This window comes from Megascapheus bottae, unplaced genomic scaffold (assembly GCF_031878675.1).
Source record: "Megascapheus bottae isolate mThoBot1 unplaced genomic scaffold, mThoBot2.hap1 HAP1_SCAFFOLD_91, whole genome shotgun sequence".
NCBI classification, from domain to species: domain Eukaryota; kingdom Metazoa; phylum Chordata; class Mammalia; order Rodentia; family Geomyidae; genus Megascapheus; species Megascapheus bottae.
In genome coordinates this window covers 563,956-581,589 of record NW_028327688.1, presented here as the reverse complement: position 1 = coordinate 581,589, position 17,634 = coordinate 563,956, and the positions used below count along the sequence as shown (strand labels likewise).

At 42.3% G+C, this 17,634-nt stretch overlaps 1 pseudogene; it reads right to left on the bottom strand.

Moving 5' to 3' along the window:
* The window catches only part of LOC150039514 (piezo-type mechanosensitive ion channel component 2-like), a 157,201-nt pseudogene that overhangs the window by 12,981 nt on the left and 126,586 nt on the right, over window positions 1-17,634 (bottom strand).

Here is a 17,634-nt window from a genome sequence, read left to right as displayed (position 1 = left end):
AAGCTAACTTTCAAGTAACAGGAGGACATGAGTACAGAAAAATACTATGGGATAATTTGAATTTCATTAACATGGAATGGCACAAAAAAGCTTTGTTTATGACAGTGTGTGAGAAGAAAAATCCCACACCACTCCTTAGCTCTGCCCTGCCGGGGGTCTTTCTGGAGTCACATGGTGAAGAGCACCCTCTACAGCAAATTGGCTGTACCAGCTGTGGTCTTTAGCCACCATGGATGGATTCACAAGAGAACCCCTACGGAAGCAGTAACACTAGGAGTAGGCACGCGGTGTAATGGGGATGAGAGGCCTTGTGATCCATTTCTGAGTGTTTCCTGAGTTTCTAGCTGAAGCAAGGTGGAGTTGGGTGTGTCAGCTAAGATCTCAGTACTTAGGAAGATTCCACAAATGTGGAATAATTATAATCAACCCAGGGTTGAAATACAGATCAACACCAGTTTCCCTTATGAACTATTTAGAGAAATGGGCACTACATAGATACAACTGTCATTTAAGGAGCAGATGAGCAGAGGCTACCCATGGACCCTTTAACCCCATCCTAAATCCCATTGTTCAAGCTTTCCAGGGAACCAGCACAAGGGCTGGGGCGTCACCGTGAGCTGATGAACCATTAGCAACCAGTACCTTCAAGATGGAGCGATGAAAGAACAGGGCCAGGAGCTGAATGAGGTCATAAAGCCCTCCTTCTTCTCCACTCCGATGATGTTTGGGGGATGGTAAGGTTTATCCTTGTACAACTCCACATTCTTATTCCAGGGGAAGAATCCAAATTGGAAGAAATACTTGACTACAATTGCCACCTACATATGGATGACAGAAATTCAAAGGAAATTCTTTAGGAATAGGTATGTAGGAGAAGCATGGACACAGAACTAGAGGAAAATATGCATTTCAGAGTTTTGATGGGGGGAATACCTACAATTATGTGAAATACCAGTATCACTAGACCTCATAACAAAAGCAGAGTCTCATGGTCACAGGTGTCATAAGTTGTAGACACAAGGAGACCATCATGTACTGTGTGTTGCTGTTTAGGCAAGTGTCATCTCATATTGAGGAAGTAGCTTTCATACTGATTTCCTTAAGTCTGACAGTTCTTATGGTTTTTTTTTTTGGCATGTGGTTCATATTCTAATGTCAACTTGGTTTCCATGTATGTCACCTTTCATGTGACAGAAGGTAGGTAGCTCAACTCCACCAAGAACATTTCTAGTTTTGAGATGAATGCTGCTTAAGCAGTTCTTGTCTCCCTTTTCATGCTATGGGTACCGCCCTTACTCATCCTTAGGTGAGGAAGGGGGTCTGAAAAAAATCCCTCACAGAAAGAGGGGTAAGAAAACAGAGAGGTTTCCATCACTTATGATGGATTCATCACATCCCAAGAGATATAACAATGGGAATGTTCAAACAATGGCTATTTTTGGTAAGGCTGGATTAATATTTCAATGAGAATAATAGCTATGTCTTTGTCTTTATAACCTTTATTTTCTTTACAGGAAGAAGGTACATATTTCCAATGCTTTAAAACAGTACTTGTGAGATGATTCTCTTTGTATCTTGTTTTAATTGCCTGTTGAATGACTTATAAGCCTATGGAATCTCTAGGCTCGAACTGGATGTCTAAGTCCTGTACCTTAAGACGCACGTGCAGTGCTGTTGACAGTATCCTTAGGTGCCTGGATGGAAACTCAGCCTTTTTCACAGACCTACCCATACTACTCATCACAGGAGCCTGGCACGAGGCTGCAAGGATTCCCTTGGGCTTTTTGGGACTTTACAATCATCTCTGGATTTCAAAGGACAGGCTAGAAAAACAGGTTGTTCTAGCCAGATAAGTACTCTCTAATGAGTACTTATCTGTGTCCTTTCTGTCATTTGGATTTTTGTGTGCTTATTTGATTTTCTGTTGGGATGTATGGAAAATATGTATGTTGTACTAAAGTATCTTCAAAATGATTTTTTGTGCTGTTTTGGGGCTTGAACTCAGGGCCTAGTGCTCTTGGTTAGTTCTCTTGCCCAAGGCATTCTACAACTTGAGCTACATTTCCACTTCAGGCACTTTTTACTGGCTCACTGGAGATAAAAGTCAGATTTATCTGCCCAGGCTGTCTTTGAATCTCCATCCTCAGATCTCAGACTCTTCGGGTGGATGGGATTATGAGCATGAACATGAGCCCAATTTTCAAAGTATGTTCTCTCTCCCTCTCTCTCTCTCTCTCTCTCTCTCTCTCTCTCTCTTTTTGATGTCAGTCCTGGAGCCTGGGCATTGTTCATGAGCTTTTTGTGCTCTACCACTTTGAGCCACAGCTCCACTTACAGTTAGTTTGAGACAGGTTATCTCACAAGCTTTCCAGCCTTGGCTGGCTTTGAACCACAGCTCTCAGATCTCAACGGCCTGAGTTGCTAAGATTACAATCATGAGGCATCAATACCCAGTTCTCAAAGTATATTCTTGTCTTTTGTTATTGCAGTGTCTAATTGTTGAGTGTTTGCTTGTGCCAGCACTCTGCCTTAGTTTACAAAAGACAGCTACTATCTCAGTGATTACTACTGTGCCGGTCACAACCAGGTATCAATACGTCCCACCATTCCACAACTGAGACACTCCAAGTCAATTATTTGATCTCACTCAAGCTGTCCCCTTGAAACAAAACAGCGCTATCATTCACCACATGCTACGGGAACTATGAGGAGGTATATAAATATCAACACTAGGTAACTGCTGATGAAAACGACATGAGTCAAAGAAGGCTGTGTGGGTGACGGGCCTACCTCGGTGTAGACAATAGCCATCATCCAGAACCTCCGGCTGGGTCTGGGGACAGACAGCATGGCCCAGAGGAAGATGAGAATGGGTAGCAGGAGAGTGATCACAGAGGCAGACACCATGTGGTTGAGGATGATCACAAAGTAGCACACTATTTCCGAGCGGGCCACCAGAGTATTGTACATGGCATAGAACAGCAGCAAGAAGCGGGGCTGGCCCACATAGAATTTCTCTGATTCCTCCAGCTCATCATCATGGAACATCCTGTTACAGTGAACACCATCAGACTTTTGTCTCTGACTGTATTTCATTTAGCATGACCCTTCTTGTTGCATTCCCCCAGCCCCAGTCTTTGCCCTGACTTCCTAGTTCCCACTATTTTTTTTTGTAGTCAATTTTATCCAGTTTGAGAATCCCTTGTTGAAATGCTTGGGACTGGAAAGTGTTCCAGATTTCAGATCTTTTTTTTTCCCTTCAAAATTTAAGAGATTTGAGTTTCATAATGAAACATTTTGGGTTGGAAACTCAAATCTAAACATCAAGTTTATGTATCCTAATTATTGTATTCGAATAGCCAGGAGGCAGTTTCAAAATTATTTTACCAAATTTTGTGCATGAAAAAAGTTTCATGGGATGAGTTGATCTACTTCATATGCTTGGCATTTAAAGTATTTTGGATTTAAGATGTCCCGATTAGGATGTCTAGATCTCTTTGTGTGCTGATACTCAGGTTTGAACTCAAGACCTCCCATTCTCCCTTGGCTTTTTCACTGAAACTTGGTGGCTACCTCTTGAGCCAAACCTCTAGGCCAGCTTTTGGCTGGTAAACTGGAACTAAGAGTCTCATGGACTTTTCTACCTGGACAGGCTTTCAAACACAATCCTCATATCTCAATCTCCTGATGGGATTAGAAGCAAGAACCACAAGAGTCCTCTCTAGACTTTCTTAGAGAGAAACACGGCTTCAAGGCCGTGACTCAGTGACTCGTGACTGTGACTCAGTAATGTAGGTACTAGAGTTGCTAGTGAGCTCTTGATGTCTGGGGCTGAGCTGGGCCATTCATGAGGTCAGAAGATACGTGTTTGTGTAAAGAGCTGGGCCTGCTGCCTGGTCTTACATGTTGAGCAGTAGCTCGCTGGCTGTCAGCTCATGAGTGAGGGGTGGTAAGATGCTGGACTCTAGCTTGTCTGTGTGGCTGTCATCAGGGCTAACCACCATGTGGTTCTTGGCTCCAGAGTCGTCCTGTGAGGCAAAGGACAGGTGCTCAAAGCTGACAGCCTTGCTGTAAGAGGGAGGGGCCTCCACATCCCCATCGTCTGTGGAGAACTGGGGCAACTCTTCATCAGGAGTGAGGCCAACCTCCTCTGCCTCGGCATCAAACTCCACCACCACCACCTCCTCCTCCTCTTCCTCCTCCTGTTCCTCCTCCTCCGCCTCCTCTTCCACCTCTTCCTCCTCTTCCTCTTCCTCCTCTTCTTCCTGCTTCTCCTCCTCAGCTTCTCTGAGCTCAGGCTCTAAGCCCATGGCTTCCTCCTCCGCTTCCTCCACCTCCACTTCCTCGATGGTTTCCGTGGTCCCCTGGCGTGAGTACAGCATGGTGCACTGCGTAGGTTCACTGTTAGGAGAGAGGATGGGCACAGAGCACTCATCTTAGCATGCATACTCCCCACGACTAGCCTGAACTCTCAAGACACGCCTCAGAACTCCCAAGAGAAAACATCAAGCAAGAGAGGAAAAGAAATACCCCATTTTCAAAAATGCATTCCAGCTGCTTTGTTCCATCAGACTAATTCCTGGTCTGCAGAAACCGCACACACAGCAGTCTTTCTGATATAGAAGTGGACAGTGAGCACGCACCCCGTTCAAAACCGAAGCAAGTCACATTTCTCTCAAGATGCAAATTTCATCTATGTACAGAGGCTTATATCTCTCTCTCTCTATATTTTTTTTTTCAAAAAAACTTCACAGCCATGAGCTTTGGGGTTTATTTCTAAATCATCATCATCTAGTCAGCATAGCCTACCCAGCAGCAGATGTGTCTGAAGAAGAGAGGAGTGGAGATGCAAAGAACAAGCCATGCTAGTGCCACCCATTTTTTTTGCCAGTCCTGGGCTTGAGCTTAGGGCCTGAACACTGGCCTTGGACTTTCTCAAGGCTAGAGCTCTACCACTTGAGCCTCAGCACCACTTCTGGCTTTTTTCTATGTATGTGGTACCGAGGAATCGAACCCGGGTCTTCATGCATGCTAGGCAAGCACTTTAACCACTAGGCAAAACTCCCGGCCCCACATTTTTTTTTAAATTAAGATATGTTCTACTCTCAGTCCTACATAAAGGACCCACTCAGATCGACTGGGCTGAGAGGAGTGATCGCCAGCTGAGCTGACCCAGTGATTACTGACCAACAGCTCCCATGATTAGATTCCTACCATCGCGATAGCTTGCAGTCATTTTTCTGGAAATCTTTACCTTCTCAGTATGGCTTCCCTCTCATGGCCCGCTATACTCTGGGATGTTGTCCTTTCTCTTCCAGGCTCCTAAAGGCATCTGTGTACTATTACTTATTGGTCTCTCTTTCAGAATTTCTCTACACGCTGTGGCCATGGTATACTTTCCCCTGTCTCCTCCTTTTCCTTTCCACCCTTTTTGTCCAGCTTTCCCTATCTGCATGCAGGAAAGGTTGGAACAGAAAACAGAGAAGCCATGCGAGGCCATTCCTGACATGCCTATGTTGCTGTGTCCTTTGGTTGGAGGTGGAGGAAGCCTGAGGACTTCTCCCCACCTCCGAAGAAGACAGGATTATTTGGAGCCTGGTGGAGGGTGTATATAATTTGTTAGATCCTGAAGTATGCACTAGTGTCTACATGAAATACATGAGCAAGTAGGCCCTAGAAACATGGAGATCTCCAAATGTACAGATAAAATCTATTTTTATTGGTATGTAGTCATGCCAATGAGTATGAATGAGCAGGGAAGAGCCCACATGGCATCTTGTGACAGAAGAACCAGGTCGAACCCTTAAACTTGCCCAGAGCTTTGGTCCTAAGAATGCACATCATGTAGACAGCTCTGGGAATGCAAGGCCTAACAAGAGAGTCACTAGATACCTACCTCCTCTAGATATAGCTCTCTAACACGCAGAGACATTGTCTCACTGCCCCATGGATTTTCAGATTATAGGAGCAACCCTACCCAAGTTCTGACTTTCTAATGTTTGGGAGTCATGGTAAGCACAGTTCCTAAGGTTGGGGGGGGGGTATCACATGAGAGCCTGAAGGCTAAGGGCTCCTTCAGAAGTCAGCAAGCTCCAACCAAACCCCCAGCCTACATCCTGCAGCATGCAGTGTTGTAGTGATCCCCACAGCTGCCAGAAATCAAAGTAAGCATCATCAAATTTGCCATCATGAGCTATAAGAGTTACATTTCTTTTAGACTGGGTTATTTTCATGTCAGGATAAGCACAATCTAGCTGGTATCCTTAAACACACTAATATATATATATATATATATATATATATATATATATATATATATATATAACACATATATTATCTATCTATCTATCTATCTATCTATCTATCTATCTATCTATCTATCTATACACGTGTATGTGTGTGTGTGTGTGTGTGTGTGTGTGTGTGTGTGTGTGTGTGTGTCCTGAAGTTTGAATTCCGGACCTGGGCACTGTCTCTGAGCATTTTTTTTAAACCAGGGCTAGAGCTCTACCACTTGAGCTAGAGTTCCACTTCTGGCTCCTTTGGTAGTTAATTGGAGATGAGTCTCACAATCTTTCCTGCTTGGGTGGGTTTTGATCCTCAGATCTCAGCCTCCTGAGAAGCTAGGATTACAGGCTGAACCATTGGCACCTACCCCTAAAACATTTTTTTAAATGTCTTGGCTTTGTTTACAGATAATTCATTTCTAAGTAGTTACCTTTGCAGGGGACAGGATTCACTAAAAACATAAGCTATTATATGTGGATGAACATTAAATGATGAAGTTCATCATAAACTGTTAAAAATGAGAGGGGTGGGCTAAAAAAACCAGCAACGTGGTTGGGATGATTTTGATGAAAGTATCTTACATGCATGTTATAAATATCACAACGAAGCCTCTTTGTACAATTGATTCATATTAATAAATATTTACAAAGTCTTCATTGCAAACAAAACAAGTGGCAGCCTACAATGGAGATACATTCGAAATAATATTCTCTTAAAAAGGCAGTGGTAAAACATTCTGGCTCTTTTTTGTGTGTGGTGTGTGGTGCTGGAGTTTGATCTTGGGGCTTCTAGTTGATGGGCAGTCATCCAGCCTTGTTAAGCCATGTCCTCAGGCTTTATGTTTCAGTTTTCTGGATAGGCCTCAAGGCGTGCTCAGGCTGCCCTGGACCACATCTTCCTGTCTGTACATCCCATCTAGCTAGGATGACAGGCACATACCACCAAGGCCCAGTTTAATGGTTGAGATGGAGGCTCGCTCATGACCTTTTTAGCTAGGGTTGGCCTCCGATTGTGAACCTTCTCATCTTTGCCTCTTGGGTTAGTTGGGATTATAGGTGTGACTTATTTGCCTGGGTATGACTTTTAGGTTTGCTACACACATAAGACATTGGCAGATTTATTCGGAATCAACTAAAAATGGCTATGCATGACAGCTTTTCAGGGTGTGTTCTTTTGTATAGTATTTCTCCTTGGGTTAAATCCTAAGAAAAAGTTTCTATAATTCCTGAGGTTTCGCCATATGAAGGCTGCTAATAGAACCTGTAAATCAAGTATAGGTAGCATGCTTACACATGAGTATTTACAGTCAGAATTTTAAAGAATGCCCTGATAGACAAAACTGAAGTGGGGTTAGTGTCATGGAACAGGATTCTGGGGGACAGTCAGCCTCAGAAGGGGCTACAGTTCTGTTTTTGTTAGTCGTGCACATGCTTCCAAGGCAAGCTAAGAAAGAAACTCGACATACATGATAAAACTTATCTCTGCAAAGACATCAAGGGGGAAGGGAACCAGATTTCAGAACAAAGCATGCACGAATGAGTTAAGCACCTTGATGCTAAACTGCCACTGTCAGCTGAAGAGGAAGACAAGTCCATGCTGAGCATTTTACGGAGGTTAGGCCGAGCACGCTCGCTTGTTTTAGGAACGGGGTCTTGTCCATCTAAGTCATCAAGGGTAGACTGCCTTGAGAACAGCATGGTGGCTTCGGTGTAGCAGCTAGCATCGCAAACAGTTACAGAAACACAGAGTTAAAAGACCACTGGTCCATCAGCTCACATATAATCAACCAACCTATACACTGCCAAGCAAATAACGCACAACACAATCAACACCACCACCAAACCTGACCACGCAGCTGCGAGGACCTGTTTAGCAGGCTAACAAAATAGAAGAAGGCTGGAATTAAAAAAAATACATTGGTGATGACAAATTTTCAAATGACACTTTCTGGGTGGGCCAGGGAAACAGAGTAATTATATGTTTCAGTCATTCTCTCAAAAGGTAGGTTTTCTATCATTATAAGATTGCAATGGAGTTGTTCTTTTGTTTCTGACCAAAAAAATGAGATTTCTCTGGAAATCGTAACACTAAGTTCACCGAGAACATTTATCAACCCAATTGCATAAACAAGAAAATTAATTTTGCATACAATTTGAACAATGAATTTCACTTTTCTTTTGAAAAAATTCACCAGAATGCTCTGGAATAATGCCACAAAACTGACTTTTCCCACCGTTTTCTGAATGATATTTGGTTAAGCCAAACAATATACACAGAAAAGATACTGGTTTGATATATACCAAGGTATCAACCAATATAAAAAGTCAGAATACTAAAAGAAAATAATAAAGGAATTCTAGCAAAGCCAGGTTAGTGACAGGTCACTAGACCTGTCCCAGGAATGTAAGATCCAAGCCAGCTTCCACTGGAAGAATCTCTCCTGGGGAAGACACTGCTATTTTCTAGCATTATAACTTCACAGAGACCTTAGCATTGACCAATTTCTGCTGGAAAATTTGGAAGTTCTAAAGTATAAATTGAAAATGAGGCTCAGTCAGCACAAAAACTCACCTAGCTCCCAACAAAATGGACTTCTTGTATCTCCTCTTTTGTGAGTTTAAAATCAAAATACATTACAGACCAGACCAATTTTTAATGGTTACAGTTTCCTAGCATATTTGTTGACTTACTACTTTATAATTTGGGAGATATTTTGACAGTGTTTAACTCAAAGCAACCAATAATTTCCAATATCTCCCAACTCACAAGTTTCTCTCTCTCTCTCTCTCTCTCTCTCTCTCTCTCTCTCTCTCTCTCTCTCTCTCTCTCTCTCTCTCATATGCTGTACTGAGGCTTGAACTCAGGACTTGTTGCCTCTTAGCTTTTTACTCAAAGCTGGTGATGTACCATATGAATTATAGCCTCATTTCTGGCTTTTTCATAGTTAATTGGACATAAGAGCCTCATAAACTTTCTGCCAGGGTTGGCTTTGAATCATGATCATCATATCTCAGTCTCCTGAAAGGCTTGGATTACAGGCTTGAGCTACCAGTGTGTGGCTAACTCATAGGTTTTGATCATGAGTATAGTACCTAATTAAAAATCAATCTCATGACTTTATTTTTACCAGTTTACCCCTTTTTTTCCTCCTCACTTTTGATGTGTATTCAGTTAATCTCCTTAGACAAGGTATAAATTTTAGAGTTAAGAACCACTAGTATACGAATCATGCAGGTTTTCTTTGTGAACTATTTCAGTTTTCTTTGTTCTCTCTCTGTATATATGCGTATCAAACTATTTGTTCAAGCAAGTCCAGGTAGGGTTTTCAGAAAGCTGAAGAAATCCTTATTTTTTTTTTACAAAAATATTACACAATTTCACAATGATATGTGTCTTGCCTCTTTAACAAGGGGTTAATGCTACCATTACCATCAGTGTACTAACTCATGAAAAGAAACTATTCCATTAATTTTCCTTTTCACTTAGATATCTTAGGGACAAAAACAATCCCTTTATTATAAAACAAGACAAAAATGTTAAAAACAGACATTTAAGAAAACATTATAAATCACATTAGAGACAACATACTTTCTTGAAGGAAAGATAACAATGGAATAACATAGTATGCATATATAGAATGAGATCCTTCATTGTGTAGAAGGAAATAATTTGAACTGAATATGATTTTATTTTTGCATAAGTAAGGCAGAGCTACCCGAACCTTTTAAATTTGGCACCTGAAAAGCTATAGTTTGGGTTAGATTCTGTCCACCCTAGACATACACAGAAAAGCCTTGCTCAAAAACTGAGGGCAGGGCCAGGAGTTTGGCCTAGTGGTTAAAGTGCTTGCCTAGCATGCATGAAGACCGGGGTTTGATTCCTTGGTACCACATACATAGAAAAAAGCCAGAAGTGGTGCTGAGGCTCAAATGGTAGAGCTCTATAGTCTTGAGAAAGTCCAAGCACATTGCTCAGGCCCTGAGCTCAAGCCCAGGACTGGCAAAAAAAAAAAAAAGAATGTCTTTGGGCCGGGAGTTTGGCCTAGTGGTAGAGTGCTTGCCTAGCATGCATGAAGACCCCGGTTCGATTCCTCGGTGCCACATACATAGAAAAAAAGCCAGAAATGGTGCTGAGGCTCAAGTGGAAGAGCTCTAACCTTGAGAAAATCCAAGGACAGTGCTCAGGCCCTGAGCTCAAGCCCACGACTGGTAAAAACAAAACAAAACAAAACAAAAAACAAAAAAACTGAGGGCAGTATGCATTTTTAAATGTGAAGCAAATGGATGGATGGGGTGAGTAAATGGACATGAGATTAGACAGACAGATGGAGGGATGGACTGGTGAGTGAGTAAAAGATGGGTGGGTAGATGGATGAGTGGGTAGGTGATGGAACATTTCTCAGAAGATGTGTGTCTTTATTTACATGAGAGGTTTTTGTTTATAAACAGGCTCTAAAGTGGATGAATATGGACCTTGTAGTTAGTACTCAACACAATCAGAATGTTCATTGCTCTACCATCCTGAACACTATACCTGTGCGTGTATGTGTGTTCACCTGCTCATGTTCACTCTGATTGTTGTTCTGTTCTGACTACAATGCTTGGGTCCAATCCCAGGGCCTCATACATACTTAGCATGTAAGAGCTACATCCTTAGCACTGATTGCTTGGTGAGATAAAATGGAATACATCAGAGCTTAGACAGAATGTGAGTTAAATGAATCTTAAGTTTTGGCATTAAAGCAAATTAAGGAGAGAACAGAGATTTCATTGAAGTACATTGATTTATAGATACAGAGACATGTTACTAAAAAATAAATTTAAGAAGACTGCTGGGCCTCCAGGAATGGAAACAAGAGGTTTTTTTCCCTTGTTGTTCCTTTTTTTTTTTTTTTTGGCAGTCCTGGGCTTGAGCTCTGGGCCTGAGCACTGTCCTTGGACAGTGCTAGAGCTCTACCACTTGAGCTTCAGCACCACTTCTAGTTTTTTTTCCTATGTATGTGGTACCAAGGACTCGAATCCGGGTCTTCGTGCATGCTAGGCAAGCACTCCACCACTAGGCTAAATTCTCAGCCCCTGTTCCTTTTGCTTTCTTTTACTTGTCTTGTTCGTTTGTTTGTTTCTCTGTCTCTGGGAGGGTAAGCGGGGCCGGGGGGGCACAGAAATATACGGACAAAGGTGAACAAATAAAGCAATGATACTCACTAGACATTATGTTGAAAATGAACTAGACAACTTGTGGATGGGGGACAGGAGGGAAAAACTAGGAGAGAGACCGAGAGAGAGTGAGGGAAAGAGTGACATTGTCCAAACAGAAATGTACTCATTTGTGTATGGTGTATTCATGTGTATATCTTCTGGAGGATGAGGGGGTAGAGAACTCAAAGGAAAAGGGGGGAAAGTGCAGCAGTGGAGTTCGCTGGATGCTGATGAAGGTGAACTATACAATTTGTGGGTAGAGATAGGAAGAAGGGACTGGGAGAGAGCAAGGTGAAAGAAGACTCCGCACAAAGGAAATGTACTCATTACTTGAGTCATATAACTGCCATCTCTTTGTACATCACATTTATAATAACAATAAAGAGTAACTTTTTTTTTCCAGACCTGGATCTTGAAGTCAGGGCCTGGGCACTGTCCCTAGGCTTCTTTTGTTCAAGGTTAGGACTCCACTACTTGAGCCACAGCACCACTTCTGGCTTTTTCTGTTTATGTGGTACTGAGGACTCAAATTCAAGACTTAATGGCCTGCTAGGCAAGCATTCTACCACTAGGCCACATTTCCAACCTAAAGTAAAAAATTTAAAAAGTCATAGAGTGCTACCCTTGAGCAAAAGAATTCAGGGATAGTGTCCAAGCACTGAGTTCAAGCCCCATATCCTACCCTCCCAAAAGATACTTGTTACCTGACTTATGTAACTGTAACCCCACTGAATATCATCTTTATAATAACAATAAAGAATACAAATTGGAATATATACTATTTTAAAACTTGAGTTTGGGCATGTAGCCCAGACAAAAATGTGTACATGTAACAGCAACAGATATATCTATAACAATTATCTTTCCATGCTAAAAAATATAAATCTGTTTGCATCCATAGATAATTGTGGAGTAGAAAAAATAACAGGCTGAATCAGAGAAGCTAAAATATTGCAATTGACCAATAGTTAAAAAACAAGTCCTTTAGGGTAAAAGGAACAATTATTTTTAAACCATTTCTCCCAGACATTTTGATTTTGATTTCCAGTTTCTATTTGGGGTTTTGGTTTTGACTGAATGGTCTCAATCCCCCTTGCCCCATTTCATCTGGAAATGGAGAAATGTCACCCTAGCCTTTAGCATCTTCCTTAGCCCTGAGATATAACTCGTGATGACAGTTCCAGTCTGCACTTTCTCATCTCAGCACGTACTAGAGGAGACAATGGAAGTGTCTCAGATTTTCCCAGGCTCACATCATGTATCTAGTGGGTTAGTCCCTTATCTATTTGTGTTTGGCTAGAATTGAGCCCAGGAACTGGCCTAGAATAGGTCAAAATTTATGAAAACAAAAGTAAATATACAGATATCCTCAGGGATAACATTCTGAGCTAGCAGAAGACTACGACGTGCAATTGTTTCAGTCAGCTAATCATCCTAGGTCATACCCATTTTTCCTTCAAAGGCATTGCTCTGTAACTGCTCAGTAACTCCCTCTTGTCTTTGAAATATCTGGCTACAGAAGCACATAGCATCTGGTAAGATGCTAAGGTACAGCTTGAGTGCTGCAGCAGAGCCTGCCTCTATCCACATGGAGTCCAGCTGCATGGAGGTCAGTGCCTAGGTCTGCTGCAAAGTCCAGAGAAAATAGAAACAAGCTAACAGAACGAAAGCTTTTTTGGAACCATTGTCAGCAGAAACATTTAAGGAAAGCAGTAGAAGGCAGAAAGGAGCAGGGTAGATTCTTGATGAAGCAAATGTTTTGGAGGCCTGACCCAAGAGTAATTTAGAGTTTGGGAAGGGGCTACTGTGCTTTACTTCAAGCTTGGAAATCTCACCACTGAGCCTGTGAATTGTACTCAACATCACCGCCTGCTTTTCATTACAGGGTCTAGGGAACGAGGTTCTTTCAACACTGCAGTGTGGGAATACATCACCTGTAGGGCCAGGGGCACGAGGCACCTTTTTGGCTTTCATTTTTCACCCATCCTCATCTCAGGTGTGATGCCACTGACTGCATTTACCTGGGGCCAAGAAAACCCACATTTTGGGAAGTGCAGTACCTGGAGATACTGTCATGGGAATCTAAGCTATCCATTCTGCGGGCTGCCTGCGCCTCCGAGGTGGCTCCCGGGTGCTCGTCAATGGTGTCCAGTCCTGACTCTCTGGAGAGGTTCATGATGTGGTTCTGGTAGTACATGTGGATGCTTTCCTGGGTTGGCACATTGCCCTGTGGAGAAAGGGGGGTGTCACCATCATTCCTGGGGACCACTCTATACCAGATCAGCAATGCTCAGTACTTACACATAGCTGGCCTAAATACACCCTGTTAGGGAAGATGAGCATTAATGCCACTCAGTATCACTAGATAATTCTAAAGAGGAAGCCTTTGGTACATGGGTGATGATGTCTCTGTCATAGTGGCTTTTCCAGAAACAGGCTACTATTTCTGAATAGAATTTATAAGCTGTTCATGACTATGGTATACTTTATTGTTGCTATACTCATCTGAATTTTTCCAAAGATTAATTGAAGTTCTTTATAGGCTACAGCAAAGTCTATATATCTGTGAACTCTGAGGAGGGGAGAAGGGAGAATGAATAATCTATGTGTAGAAGGTGCTCATGACCTGTAGGCAAGTTTTGTAGCTCATTATGTCTATACAACTATTCCAAAACCAAGAAGAAAGGAGTTGAAATGTTTGGCAACGAGCTCAAATAATCATGGCCACAGTATTACCTTCTTAATCTCTCTGGTCAGCATACACCTCTCAATCCTCAGCACAGTTGATATGTCAATGTGCTCCCTTGAAATGGAGTTAAGCCAGGTGGTGAAACTATCCACAGTTGCCAGGAACAGGACCCAGGTGAACTTCAAAATATTAAATATCCTCTTGATGATGTTATCTAGGAGAAACACAGTACCACAAGTGATTTTGGTGTCATGCAGGGCTGTACATTATTTTTTTCCAGTCTTGGGACTTGATCTCAGGATCTGGGCACGGTCCTTGGGCTTTCTCAAGGCTAGCACTCTACTATTTGAGCCACAGCATCACTTCTGGCTTTTTCTGTGCATGTACTAAGGAATTGAACCCAGGGCTTTGTGCATGCTAAGTAAGCACTCTACCACTAGGCCACATCCCAGGCCATTCTCCTTTTTTCACGAAGAGTTCATTACATGGATAAAAGGCTATGTATATATAGGTATATATATATATATATATATATATATATATATATATATATATATATTATATGGTTGCCGTTGTTGTTGAATGCTCTACCTTCTCCCGAGTTGGGCTCGCCATAAAATTCTGCACCTGGGATTGATTTCTCCAACCAATCAAAGCTTTGGGAGTCCTGCTACAGGTGGGTTTTCATCCTATTCTGTGGCTGTGACTGGGGAATAAGGAGCTGTCACATGGTAGCACTGTTCAGAGTACAAACATATTCCCCAAGTATTGACAAAGCAAATAAGCCACCCCCAGCATGCTAAGAAATTTATATATGAGCTCTTGACTTCTGAGGAAAGTCTGAGATGTTTCCACAGCTATAGGGACCTTATTCTTTCAAGTATTAATTTTTTAAGAAGGAAGGAAATCTTGTCACTTACAACCACATGGATGAACATGAAGGACCTTAAATGAAATAAGTTGAATGGTGATAAATAAATGCTGAATGATCTCATTCACATATGGAACCTAAGCTAGTCAAGCTCACGGGGTAGAACTGAATCCTGGGAAAGGCGGAAATGGGAAAGGAATCAAGTAGCTCAAAGAGTACACACCTGTACTTACACAGATTGGCCGTGTGGTACATATGCATCCGTAATTAGTAATAAAACAGAGTGCTGCAAATTTACTAATGAGTAGACTGTATGTGCTCACAGAAAAAGTTAACTCAAGCTGTGCACAGTGGCTCACGCCTGTAATCCTAGCTTTTCAGGAGGCTGAGATCAGAGGATGGTAGTTCAAAGCTGGCCCTGAGCACTAAAGTCCCTGAGACTCTTATCTCCAATTAACCACTAGAAAATTGGAAGTGGGGCTGTGTCTCCAGGGTAGGGCGATAGCCTTGAGCTGAAGAGCTCAGAGACAGCGCCTAGGCCCAGAGTACAAGCCTCATGACTGACAAATGAAAAAAAAAAGTTGAGTCTGAGGTGATGGTTAGAGTTACTTGCTGGAGTGTAGCAATCACTTCAGTATACATAGGGTATGGAAATAGTATGTCGCATGCTTTAAATATGGAATCAAAATGAGGGAGGGTCTTCCAGGAGCTGCATTTTAGGAAGCTGGAAGAGAGTTTCCTTTGTTAGGCAAAGAAGGGAAATGAGGTCCTAGCAGATGCCACAGAAGAACAATTCTGAGGAAGAAGCCAAGAATGCTTAAATTTCTTTCCCCACCCCTGCTGCCTTAAAAAGACCTTGGCCAATGCAAGTGGTGACAACCCAAGTGTAGTTGGGCCTACAGATGCTTCACGTAGACACAAAAGGGAATGTAAATTAGGGTTAAATTCACCAGTTTGCGGGCTGGGAGTTTGGCCTAGTGGTTAAAGTGCTTGCCTAGCATGCACAAAGACCCGGGTTCGATACCTTAGTACCACATACATACAAAAAAAAAGCCGGAAGTGGTGCTGAGGCTCAAGTGGTAGAGCTCTAGCCTTGAGAAAGTCCAAGGACAGTGCTCAGGCCCTGAGCCAAAGCCCAGGACTGGCAAAAAAAAATTCACCAGTTTGCTTTAGCAGCTTCTTAAGTTTTGAGAACTTAGATTTTTCTACTATGTATAATTACTTCTTTCAAGTGGTATTTGTTATTGGCCATAAAACATTTGATCACTTTATTCCCTTTTTTATAACTTGTTCAACAATAATTTACAGTGTGTACTACAAGACAAATGTCCCCATTTTACCAGAAGTAGCAAAAATAAACACAATGATGACATTACAGTTTTGCTTTGCTAGAGGTGATGTTAAAGCAGACTCAAGAGCTGAGGTAGCAACAAGAATTAGAAATGGGAAGGAGAGGACTTTAAAAAAATTAACTGGGGCCTGGAGTTTGGCCTAGTGGTAGAGTGCTTGCCTAGCATGCATAAATACCCACGTTCAATTCCTTAGTACCACATACATAGGGAAAAAAAAAGCTGGAAGTGGTGCTGAGGCTCAAGTGATAGTGCTCTAGCTTTGAGAAAGTCCAAGGACAGTGTTCAGGCCCTGAGCTCAAGACCAGGACTGGCAATAAAAAAAATAACTTTTGAGTCCCAGAGCAGCAGAGGTAGTGATGAAGAACTCAGATTCTGGATTCAAACTGCTAGAATACAAACCTCAGCTGCAAACTGCTAGAATACAAACCTCAGCTGCATTTTCCTGTGCTGTGTAGTGATTCAAGTGGTAGAGCACATGCTACCAAGTGATTAGCCCCAAGTTCAAATCCCAGTAAAACCACAAGAAGAAAGCACGTTTCTTTATGTCTCAGTTCCTTCTTCATTAAATGTGGGTAAGAGTTTTTGTTGTTGTTGTTGTTTTATTTAGTTTTGTCAGTTGTGGGACTTGAACTCTGGGCCTGGGTGCATCCCTGAGCTCTTTGGTTCAAGGTTAGCACTCTATACTATTGAAAGACCACCCTCCGTAGAGGGGTCTCTCAGGTTGGAGACCCTTCCCAAGGAACAGCGAGACCACACAGTCGGATGCAACAGCAAGAGGTTTATTCAGGTGTCGGGCGCCCGGGCGACAAGTCTCCTAGAAGGCTTGCGCGCCGGACTGGGGAGAGGGGTATATTTTTATAGACAGCTGAAGCAGGCTTACAGAAGCAGAGGCAGCATAGTTACAGGATTCTGATTGGTCCATTATAATTTTATTAGCACATCCCTTAACCATAGGCCTGTCGTTAACCCAGTGTTTCTCCACTCAACCACAGGCCTGTCGTTAACCCGGTGTTTCTCCACTCAACCACAGGCCTGTCGTTAACCCGGTGTTACTCCATTTCTTGACCACTGATGTTACAAAACATTTGTTCCTGTTGGTTCCTGGAACCCGGGTCAGATGTTGGCCCACAGAGTTCCTGTAATTACACCCTATTTTTATTTTAAGCTTACACTACACTTTTTCTTTCTTAGTTCAAGCCTTGCAAAATGGCATTACTACTGCTAAGCTGCAATTAT